A 12,311-nucleotide genomic window follows, 5' to 3' on the forward strand; every position below is an offset into this window, starting at 1 on the left:
AGATAGAAACAGGAGACACAGGCTTTATATGCTTTTGTTGTTTTAGCACCTTCCACATTGTTATTAGAGGTATCTATTTGACATTTTGATTTTGATTTTGTTTCAAATGGATATGATTTGATACAGTCTGGCCACTATGTAAACTTTTGCAATCAACGTTATTAAATTGTCCTTATTCTTCTATTTTCCTTCGCCTACCAATTCATTTTAATGATTAAGTAATCTGATTAAATAAAATGTTTCAACAGGTAACTAACTGGACTGGATAGCTTACCCAATAATGAAAATGAGAGTAGGATTGATTCAGTCATTGACCATGAAGGAATGAAAGTTGAAGGCTGAATGTTGGTAATACTTAAAGGCACATTCTGGTATATTTTGCCACTGGTTTTAAGAGTGGCATTGTTGAGCCAAAATGGTTCCCCAAAAATATTGTAATATGTTTGTCTCGATACTTGCCTCGTGTCATCAAAACCACTTGCTTTCAAACTAGTAATTTCATATCTGAGTGAGTTATGATAGTCATTCTACATATAGAGCTAGCCCAGGTTTTTTTGATTTTGTGTTTTTTTCCCTGTAATTTGCATAATTCCTGGAATGCAACTTTAAGAGGCATATTTTATTTAAATTAGTTATTGGTAATAAATAGTATACCTTTATGACGTGCACCCATGACCATCTGAAATATTTCACCAAGACTTCCCAGACTTCACAGAGGTAATACTGCCATTATTACTTTGAGCTTAAGAGGAAAATGATTGAGTGGCTTCTCTAACATAACGCAGTGCCGTTATTACTGTTGAAAGACTTAAATCACCACCCACTCCCTCCAGAAAGGTTAGCAGAAATTAATTATTTATCTTGCGTTGTCACCCCCTCCTGATGTTTTTGAAATGGCCTCCCAGAGATTTGTGGTCCCTGTTTGGACACAGAGAGCTGGATATATGATGGGGGAGTGCTGTCTTAGACCTGAGGGCAAAACACAGCCAGCTGTTGCTGGGAAACAGTAGAGGAATTAGATATCATTATTTTCAACTTTGTATATGTCAGTGTTTCTTCTAGAATTTCTTTCAGCAGTGGTAGTGTTGGGAGTTAGTGTTGGGAGTGCACATATTATTTTCAAGGACCCTTGTCTTGGCTGCTTACTTTTGTTGTTGTTAATGCAGGAAGGTTATTCTAAAAACACTGTAACAGAATATATATATATATATATACAATGGGGAGAACAAGTATTTGATACACTGCCGATTTTGCAGGTTTTCTCACTTACAAAGCATGTAGAGGTCTGTAATTTTTATCATAGATACACTTCAACTGTGAGTGACGGAATCTAAAACAAAAATCCAGAAAAATTTATGATTTTAAGTTATTGATTTGCATTTTAGTGCATGACACATTTTAATCCATGACGGCGTACAATGTGATTTTCTGGATTTTTTATTTTATTCCGTCACTCACAGTTGAAGTGTACCTATGATAAAAATTACAGACCTCTACATGCTTTGTAAGTAGAGAAACCTGTAAAATCGGCAGTGTATCAAATACTTATTCTTCCCACTGTATATATAAATATATACAATTATCTAATCAACCAATCACATGGCAGTTGCTTCAATGCATTTAGGGGTGTGGTCCTGATCAAGACAATCTCCTGAACTCCAAACTGAATGTCAGAATTGGAAAGAAAGGTGATTTAAGCAATTTTGAGCGTGGCGTGGTTGTTGGTGCCAGACGGGCCGGTCTGAGTATTTCACAATCTGCTCAGTTACTGGGATTTTCTCGCACAACCATTTCTAGGGTTTACAAAGAATGGTGTGAAAAGGGAAAAACCTCCAGTATGTGGCAGTCCTGTGGGCGAAAAAAATGTCTTGTTGATGCTAGAGGTCAGAGGAGAATGGGCCGACTGATTCAAGCTGATAGAAGAGCAACTTTGACTGAAATAACCACTCGTTACAACCTAGGTATGCAGCAAAGCATTTGTGAAGCCACAACACGCACAACCTTGACGCGGATGGGCTACAACAGCAGAAGACCCCACCGGGTACCACTCATCTCCACTACAAATAGAAAAAAAAGAGGTTACAATTTGCACAAGCTCACCAAAATTAGACAGTTGAAGACTGGAAGAATGTTGCCTGGTCTGATGAGTCTCGATTTCTGTTGAGACATTCAGAGTCAGAATTTGGCGTAAACAGAATGAGAACATGGATCCATTATGCCTTGTTACCACTGTGCAGGCTGGTGGTGGTGGTGTAATGGTGTGGGGAATGTTTTCGTGGCACACTTTAGGCCCCTTAGTGCCAATTGGGCATCGTTTAAATGCCACTGCCTACCTGAGCATTGTTTCTGACCATGTCCATCCCTTTATGACCACCATGTATGTACCCATCCTCTGATGGCTACTTTCTGCAGGATAATGCACTATTTCACAGTCACCAGATCTCAACCAAATAGAGCATCTTTGGGATGTGGTGGAACGGGATCTTTGTGCCCTGGATGTGCATCCCACAAATCTCCATCAACTGCAAGATGCTATCCTATCAATATGGGCCAACATTTCTAAAGAATGCTTTCAGCACCTTGTTGAATCAATGCCACGTAGAATTAAGGCAGTTCTGAAGGCGAAAGGGGGTCAAACACAGAATTAGTATGGTGTTCCTAATAATCCTTTAGGTGAGTGTATATATATATATATATATATATACTACCTTTCAAAGGGTTAGAGTTCACTTATAAATGTCCTTGTTTTCCATGAAAACATACATTGAATGAGTTTAAATGGGAAATATAGCAAAATGAATAATATAGTAATTGACAAGGTCACAAATATGAATTCTCCATTTGCAGCAATTACAGCCTTGCAGACCTTTGGCATTCTAGTTGTCAGTTTGATGAGGTAATGTGAATAGATTTCATCCCATGCTTCCACAAGTTGGATTGGCTTGATGGGCCCTTTCTTATGTACCATACAGTCATGCTGCTTCCACAACAGCTCGAGTTCAAATCCGGTATGCTGGCCACTCCATTATAGACAGAATACCTTCTGACTGCTTCGTTCCTACTTGTCTCCAATCAAGCACTGTTCACAGGCACAGCGTTGCAAAATGGAGTGATAGCCTTCATTTTCTTCAAGATCCCTTTAACCCTGTACAAATCTCCCACAAGATGGTGGCATCTAAAAATGTCTTCCAAGCTTTGAAGCAAAATAAACTGATAGCACACAGTCACGGAAATAGTGGCTTTTCATTGCCATTCACTGTGCCAACCCATTTGAGATAAACAATTTCATCTAACACATAAACATAACGTAATGTATGTCATGTATGTCAAATATCTCTGAACGCAAATAATGTTACTGTGCATAATGACACTTATTATGACTTATAACGATATATTACTTGGATTTACGGCTTTATTTCACTGTAATATGTTTTTCTTAATTATGCGTGCGTTAGTCATGTAGTCTATTTGACACCTCAAATGGAGGGAGAAAATGAATGTCATCTCATAGTTGAATGTGAAATGCCAGCTTCCCTTTGCGCAAACACAACAGCAGACCAAATATACAGAGAGCAGATGTGTGGTCCGATCAAGTTTCTTGATCAAGCAGCATGGAGTTCATCCATGATAACACAAGGCCAGCATTTGTGCTGTTATTTTGTGTTTGGGTCATCCACAGGCAAAGGAGGGAGAGTCTAACACATTCATCCGAAGTGGATTTTTTTTTTCAGCAGACAGGTATAGTACAATTGTCAAAATTATAAATAACAAAAAAATATTTTGAAAAAGTTACCAGATTCCTTTGGATGAAGCCTTAAGGGATTCTAACTTTTACAATTACGTTAAACACAAATGGGACTACAAAGGCATCCTTCGGAAATTAACATCCCAGTACTACTCCAAACTCATTAATATCTGATTATGGTTCCAGGGTGAAATATAAGTTGGGTTATGGTAAATCAAGATGCAAGACAGTAACCTACCTTTGAAACATTAAGTAGACTGGTATCCAGCCATAATCTTAGAATAAAAAGGCACTTTATTTTACAGTGGTTCTAGTTAAGTCCAACTGTTTAATCCAACCATTTTTCCAGCAGCCTAGCTTGAAAGACTGCCAGGAATTCAAATCCAAGTCCATAAAGACTGAGCCCAGAGGTCCCACAAAAGGGGAAACCAATTGCCTAACTGACTGGGGTGAGGCGTAGGAAGTAAGGGCATGAGGGTAGGAGGTGAGACAGGGCAGGCTGCCATTTCTTTTCACATTTGAGCAACTCATTGTGGAAAGTCAAGCACCTGCAAGCTCAGTCACGGTTGTTGGCTAGAACATACAGGCTCAAAGCTTGTATGTGCCGGCAAATACTTGTTTATACACGGTTGAGTGATCAGAAGCAGAACTGCTCTGGCTAATGTGCATCAGAGGGAACATCTTGATCACACAATATGTACACAATTCTCTCACTAACGGCCAGAAGAAATGCCTCGTTTGTTGTGGAACTTACTTGGCAATAAAACGCTTTCTGATTCTGAATTTTCGCCATTTAATTGTTGCTGCTCATACTGGCCCAACGCATCTTTTACTGAATAGATTTCATTCAACTGATGTTTTGGAAATAAATGTAACCCTGGAGAAGAGGGGTCTGTGCAGAGTGAAGATTAGGAATGTTTAATAGGCAGCCTGCTCAGCTCAGTTACAGGGAGCTGCTCAGCTCAGTAACACTGGAGAAGTGGGTTCTGTGCAGAACACATCTTACAGAACAGGAGGAATGTTTTATAGGGAGCCTGCTCAGCTCAGTTATTATTATAAGGACAGTTCCATTGAAAATCATACTTACACAGCTGTTTCATGAAATTAAATATCACTCTTGTGAGTATCTGAAATCTATTCTTACCTTTCAGTGCAGATGGACCACACTGAGTTGATTTTCTCTGAGGTTTTCCAATTGATATCAACTGTGTGTAGCCTGGAAGAGTCCGATACTCGACTGAGGATGAATGACTAATTGTAAATGACAAATCCCTCATCCAAAGCAAATCAATCAGCTGTGTTCACTTCCTGTATTCAAATGAGTCTCTTTCATAGACCAGGGATGTGTCTCATGTTTCACTCTCGTGCAGTAGGTTTTTAAGTATTCTTTTTGGACAGTAAATGAAAAACATCAATATTCAGGACATCAATGGTACAGTGTGTTGTTATTCTTCAATGTCAGTGTCAACTTACATCATGCCAAGGATATTGTTTGTATTTGATCCTTCTTTCTATCAAATTAAACAAGATATCTGATTCCTAATTTATTCAATTTAATCCATTGGTAAGTTAAATAAAATGAGAACTTTTGCTTGCAGTGGACAACAATAATTTTGGAGAAAACCAAACACATTGAATGGCAGAATATAGTAGAAACACTCAGTGTGTTGACACATTGTCCAAACAATAAGCCAGACATTGTCTTAGCAACAACAACTTCCTCCTATCTTCAGTCTTGTCTTGTCTTATATTCTGTGGCATTTGAGCACTTCATATAGGTAAATAATATGGTTCAATCACTTGTTTGTCTTTTGTTTTGGAGAAATGAGGGTTTGCACACAGTGTTTGCACACTGGTTAGTGTAAATTGCAAAATGTATTGATTTTATTTAAGCAGCAATAACATTATGTATATTATTACTTGTGCAACCACATATATAAAAACAAATGTGTTGTGTTAATTATTTTACTCACCAAACGAAACTTTTTCAATGTTTCTTTCAGTATTTGTGATGGTTGTTTGCCTATTGTAATTGTTGATGTAGTCTCCAAGACAGCTGCCATGGGACTCCAGGATCTGCTGTCTGAATTTTCCCTCCTCTATTTGCCACCTGTCACTCTGAGAATCCCACAACATCACTAATGAAGTAAATAACACAGATTCATTTTTAGTTTCTGGAAAAACAGAACCGACGAGAAGTACCAAAACACTATGGGATCAGTTCAGTTCCTCAAGAACTGTCTGTCAAGTCTCATTAAGATGCATTCACAGAATGGCGTGCTGGGAGATGCCGTAAAAATCGTATCTAAATCCCCTCATAATAGCCACTGAGACAGATGATTTTCCATTTTTAGACCTCTGTCTCACAGGCAGACACACTCATTCTACCCTGTAGGGAATCTAGAGCTATGGATAGAGAATGTCCTGCCACTCCAATAGATTTTGAGCATGAATAAGCCATACTAATTAACCCGAAGTACACGATGGGGGAAACATCTATGACGATGAATGTGGAGCCTAAGTATCTCATATCAAGCATTGCCCCTTTTTTTCATCTCACCCTAGTTAAAGCACATTCTTAATGAATAACCAGAGGCGTGGCTGTCCGCTCTCTTTCCCCCCCTATATTGTCTATTCCACCTTTGACTTTTGAAATACCTCTTCTCCAGTAAAAAGCAGTCTATAGGACTCTATTTGACCTTAAACAGACCACACAGTAGCGACCCTGAGAAGCAGGGGGAGAGCACAAACTGCAAGGGGACTGGTGATCACTGTTCCTTTTGGTGTGTATACAACTGTCCCTGGATTGACCCAGTGAAATGCAACAGCCCAGGAAAAGTGTCAAGTGATCCATCATAAAAAGGTTTCCTTTAAAACAGTCTTTGCCAGCTAGGTCCACTGAGAATATGTTCTTATTTGCTGAAACAACCTGGATGAAAATGTGGGCTTCTCAGGGACAAAACAATAGATATTTCCTCTTCCTGGTTCTGGGATTCTGGTTCTGGTAATTTTTCAGTTCCTGATTAAGTGCTAGGTTACAGTACTTTCACCCTGTCAAAAAAATGTAAAATATTCAACAAGCAGAGTTTGTAAGTTGATAGATAATTCCATTCTGTTTCAGACGTCAGAGTCTTTCTTAACTTATATTTGTTTAGAAGTTGAATGCATACATTTACAACTGGTGGTAAACATTTTCATCTGGTCCAGATTGCATGTGAAGCTGACATTTAACACTGAGTGCTGAGGAAAAGTCAGTCAGTGTCATCAAAGGGACTGTATCATGGCCAACAGAGCAGAGGAAAGTTGCCCTTGAGACATTTAGGCATGCCAAGCCTAGGTAGGAAAGAAATGCATCCAGTATATTTCTGTCAGTATTTTTAGTTGTTGGAAGGAAAGCCCATGTTTCCCTTGGTTGAGGAGTCATGTTCTTTGGCCCCGGCCTGTCTGGAACATGGAGTGCAGAACCTATTATTTGGAAACCAAAATTATGCTGAAATCAATGTCAAATAAGATATATATATATATATATATATATATATATATATATGTATAGATAGATAGATAGATAGATAGATAGATAGATAGATAGATAGATAGATATATATATATATATATATATATATAGATAGATAGATATATATATATATAGATATATAGATAAATATATATCTATTCCCTGTCACAATTCTAATTAATTTATACCAGGTCTGTTCTATCCTGGTCCTAAAAGGACAAAGCCTTTCTATAAATGATAATCAGGACATTTCCTGTTAATCAGGAAATTATTTGTTAATTACATTCACCTAGTGTCCCTGGTCGTAAGCAGTTCTTTTCAGAGAGCTAAAATACACCCCAGTTTTATCAGTTCATCAGACACATTCTTCAGATAGTCATGTGAGAGTCACAGAGATAGTCAAATTTATAGTAGCCACATTCATCTTTAGATAGTCATGTGAGAGTCACAGAGTTAGTCACAGTTGTAGTAACCACATTCATCTTCAGATAGTCATGTGAGAGTCACAGAGATAGTCACAGTTGAGTAAATGCAATTGTTTTCAATAAATAAGGTCAATCAATCAAATGTATTTATAAATCCCTTTTTACATCAGCAGTTGTCAAAAAAAGTGCTTTTACAAAACACCCAGCTTTAAACCCCAAGGAGCAAACAACAGTAGTGTTGAATTTCAGTGGCTAGGAAAAACTCCCTAAGAATGTCAAAATATAGGAAGAAACATAGAGAGGACCCAGGCTCAGAGGGGTGACCAGTCCTCTTCTGGCTGTGCCGGGTGAAATATTAAGATTACAATTGTAATAATTGATAAGGTATCAGCAAAGTCAATGCTTGCAGAGAAAGACAGGGATCGAGTGGGGGGAGGGAGGGGGACTAGCCTACATTTGTCCTGACTGGGATGAGTGTGAGCGGACCTGCACAGCTTACTGTGTAGAGGAGTGTCATTGCTTTGATGCCAACAAAAACAAGACTCTTCGCGTTCCGGGAGGTGGACACTGGATATGTCTTGGGAGTGGGCCAATTTGAGCATAAGGATGTAGGCCTGGCAGACAGGACATCAGTCTGGCACGCATAGAAACAGTACATATTGCCTCCTGGGTGTCAGAAGGGGTGGAGCAGTTGAGTCTTATCGGCATATCAGTAATGGGAGAGACCATGTAAGGACACGACCGAGTTGAATGACTTTACACATGCAGAAAAGAGGAGAGAGCCTAGAATGGAGCCTTGAGGGACGCCATGAGTCAGAATACACTGTAAACACAGTGATGAATATGTTGCACAGAAGGATGACATGCTGAGTTTGAGAAGACTTAGCCCTAAATGGGTGGAGTCGTGGATCTGATGAGAAGCCTTAGCCCTGAGTGGGCGGAGTCGTGGATCTGATGAGAAGCCTTAGCCCTGAGCGGGCGGAGTCGTGGATCTGATGAGAAGCCTTAGCCCTGAGCGGCGGAGTTATGGATCTGATGAGAAGCCTTAGCCCAGAGCGGGCGGAGTGGTGGATCTGATGAGAAGCCTTAGCCCTGAGCCTGGCGGAGTGGTGGATCTGATGAGAAGCCTTAGCCCTGAATGGGCGGAGTGGTGGATCTGATGAGAAGCCTTAGTCCTGAGCGGGCGGAGTTATGGATCTGATGAGAAGCCTTAGCCCAGAGCGGGCGGAGTGGTGGATCTGATGAGAAGCCTTAGCCCTGAGCCTGGCAGAGTGGTGGATCTGATGAGAAGCCTTAGCCCTGAATGGGCGGAGTGGTGGATCTGATGAGAAGCCTTAGCCCTGAGCCTGGCGGAGTGGTGGATCTGATGAGAAGCCTTAGCCCTGAATGGGCGGAGTGGTGGATCTGATGAGAAGCCTTAGCCCTGAATGGGCGGAGTGGAGGATCTGATGAGAAGCCTTAGCCCTGAGTGTACTGAGTGTAGGTACTGACGGTTAGCCATTTTGAAAGCCAACGATTGGTCTTGGAGGACGGGAACAACAATCCAGTTACTTGAATCCAATCCAATCAGGGATTTTTTCCCCCCAATCTACTGAACATCAGTTGGCCTTTCAATTCGGCGCGGCTTGTCTTTTTTGCTAGTACCTCTTATTATTTTCCCAGCCGACTGATCAGGCAGTTTTCTAGCCATTATGCTCGTCAGAGGGAGCAGCACCAGCTAATCCCATGAGCTCCTTCACATATCAGTGCCGCCGTGAGGGGATGAGCGATGTTTCGTTCTGTAACTCAATTAAACGTGGGAACTGCAGGAAAACCTCAGCCAAGGCGTTATTTTCTAATTCACTGTACGGTATTAATCTGTGGTTGCGGAGGAATGTGCCGTGTCAGTACTCAGTACAGGGAGGCTTCATTACTCACTACACCTGAGAAAAGTGACAGGATATGTAATGAGATTCTGGGCTCTTGTCTGGTATACAGTTCTGCACTACATATTACAGGGCTGAGCTTGCTAACACTTTGGGTAGAAGGGCTCCAGAATGTGGCCCTCAACGAAGACAGGTTTTTTGTTAACTAGCTGTACCTAAGTCTTACCAAAACTGCATAATCTGAAGTTGGATAGAAGCTTATGTGGCAAATGTAATTCATTTATATTGAATTGTTACCAAGTACTCTCCTGACAGAAATACTATTTTGTACAATTGTTATTAATCAGTTTGACCAAAGAGTTATGCTTCAATGCCGTGCTATTACTTACTTGGAAATAGCAATATTAAACCTTTGTCAATGATAAACCATGACTATATTGAGGATTTGAAATTTGAAAAGCTTCACATCATTTTCAATAATGAATTTCATTATAATGTTTTGTAGAAAAACATTGCTGAGCAGTTGCTATCATCTAGAGTGATCTACAGCCAGTTAAAAGTCAAAGTCAAAGTCTTTTATTTATCAAATGCTCCAAATAACATAGCGTAATTCTGAACAATGAAATTCTTATGACATGGCATGTGACATCTGCGCAGCAAGCATTAAGAAATACATGAAGCAAAAATGTACGTTACGTTTTTGCAAAACAACTTATTTTAACAGACTTCTAAAATAAAACAAATGAAAACATTTCACAACAGTATAATATCTTAAATACAAATGAATGTACCATTTTATTTTTTATTCATGGACAAAGCATTTAATTGGGCTCTAGGTTGCACACTAACGATCTCCATGGTAAAATTAAATCATCACCTACACTACCCAATTGGAGGAGAGCTGGCAACAACCTCGAAACAGCTTGCAACAACCTCGAAACAGCTTGCATGCATTTAACCAGCCACAAGGGGTCACTAGAGTGCCACGAGACAAGGCAACCATGTCTGACATCATACCCATCCACTGCAAATGGTGTTGAGCCAACCTGCTGGGCCTTTGGGCACTGTCTGCATGCCGCAATCAGGAATTGAGCACCTGGTTCCAATGATGCAGCTGTACTGAGAAGCAGTTGATATTCTCTGTTAAGAGTTTTCTGTTTACATTACTTTTAGAGAACCAATCATTTCCTTTTCAAAATGAAATAGCCCTCAGTCGGGAGGGCATGGTGCTTGCGATGCCAGTGGTTGTGGATTTGATTCCCATGAGGGACCATGTTGGAAATACATGCACTCTCTACTGTAAGTCACTCTGGCTAAGGGTGTCAGCTAAAATGCGAATGTCAACTTTTGTTAATCGAACCATTCAATACCTCATTAAAGTTTATTTTGACAATTAATTTAGGACACAGTTTTCCTATTGTCCTGATATTAATATTTATGATGTTCATGACCTCTGAAATCATCTTCTGACGTTCGAAAGACCTGTGGCAATTCTTTCTTACTATAAGAAATGCAGGGAGATAATTTAAAGAACATCTTTTCCAGACCACTGTGGAGGAAAGAAAGAGGGAAAGTTATTTTCAGATCAGCCGTTTGAGATTCACTGAATTTGAAAAAACTTCCTGAGCAATTTATTTTCCTCCTATCAGTCAGGTTTGACCCTGAATGAAAAAAGTTAAACTGTGTACAAAAAAACATTCAGAAGGAGAGATATTTTAGAACCTTCAGAGCAAAATAATTTGAAAGATCTTTTGAACTTCTTTTGAACGTCTTTTCACCATCATTTGTTCAGTGGGAATGGCTTAGGGACTCAATCAGAACTGTGCATCTGCTTCATTTCATATCTCAGAAGATCATGTTCCCTAAAGAATCACAAGCTGCAGCTGCATCCTACATTTTAAGCTTAACTCTTTAGAAAAAGATAAATAAAACTAACTTAAAACTCACTTAAAACCAGAATAGAGGTGACCTTTGTTAGCACCAGTTGGGGACAGATATTTCACCAATCATGGTATCTTATTAAGTTACATATTATAACATATCATTAATAGCATCATCGTCAAACGATGAACATGTCGCTAAAAAGAAAGACCAGCAGAATGCATTAGCAGACATTGTCAAATCCATGACCATCTCAATCGTCTTCACAGTGCGCTGTGTTATTCCACCTTAAGTCAAAGTTATCCACCAAGTGCCGGGTAATACCACAGTCACTCTCAACTATACACCTTACAGTAGCGTCATCATCTCTTAGACCCTCTTTTACCCCCCCCCCCCAAATAAAAGCTGCTTCGGGCTTTAGTTTTCCCTTTGTAACCTTTTTAGCCCTAGTTGCACTTTGCACAGTTATTGTGGAACCAGCCTTTTTCTGTTAGCTTAAGTGTTTTGTCAGAACATATTCAGAGGTTACCACCAAATTAGGCTTTTATATTACAAGCCTAATGCCAGGGGTAAAAGGCCAGAACATTCTCTGTGAAGTGTGTAATTAATGCTTTCGACAGCATATTAAATCTGAGGCATTTAATGTGAAGGATAACTTACAGAGTTACATGCAGACAGGATTCGTGATGATTTTGACATCACAGGAGAGATCATAGCATCACTTAACACGCTCCATGTAGTTACAAACCCAGGCTTTTTTCTGGTGAACACATCCCCAACCCTTAAACATTTCAGTAAGTCACATTGTTCAAAAGGAAAAGAAAGACCAAATGTACTCTACATTTTCTTTTAATAGATGTACATCACGTACATTAATGTAT

Source organism: Esox lucius, chromosome 20 (assembly GCF_011004845.1).
Source record: "Esox lucius isolate fEsoLuc1 chromosome 20, fEsoLuc1.pri, whole genome shotgun sequence".
NCBI lineage: Eukaryota > Metazoa > Chordata > Actinopteri > Esociformes > Esocidae > Esox > Esox lucius.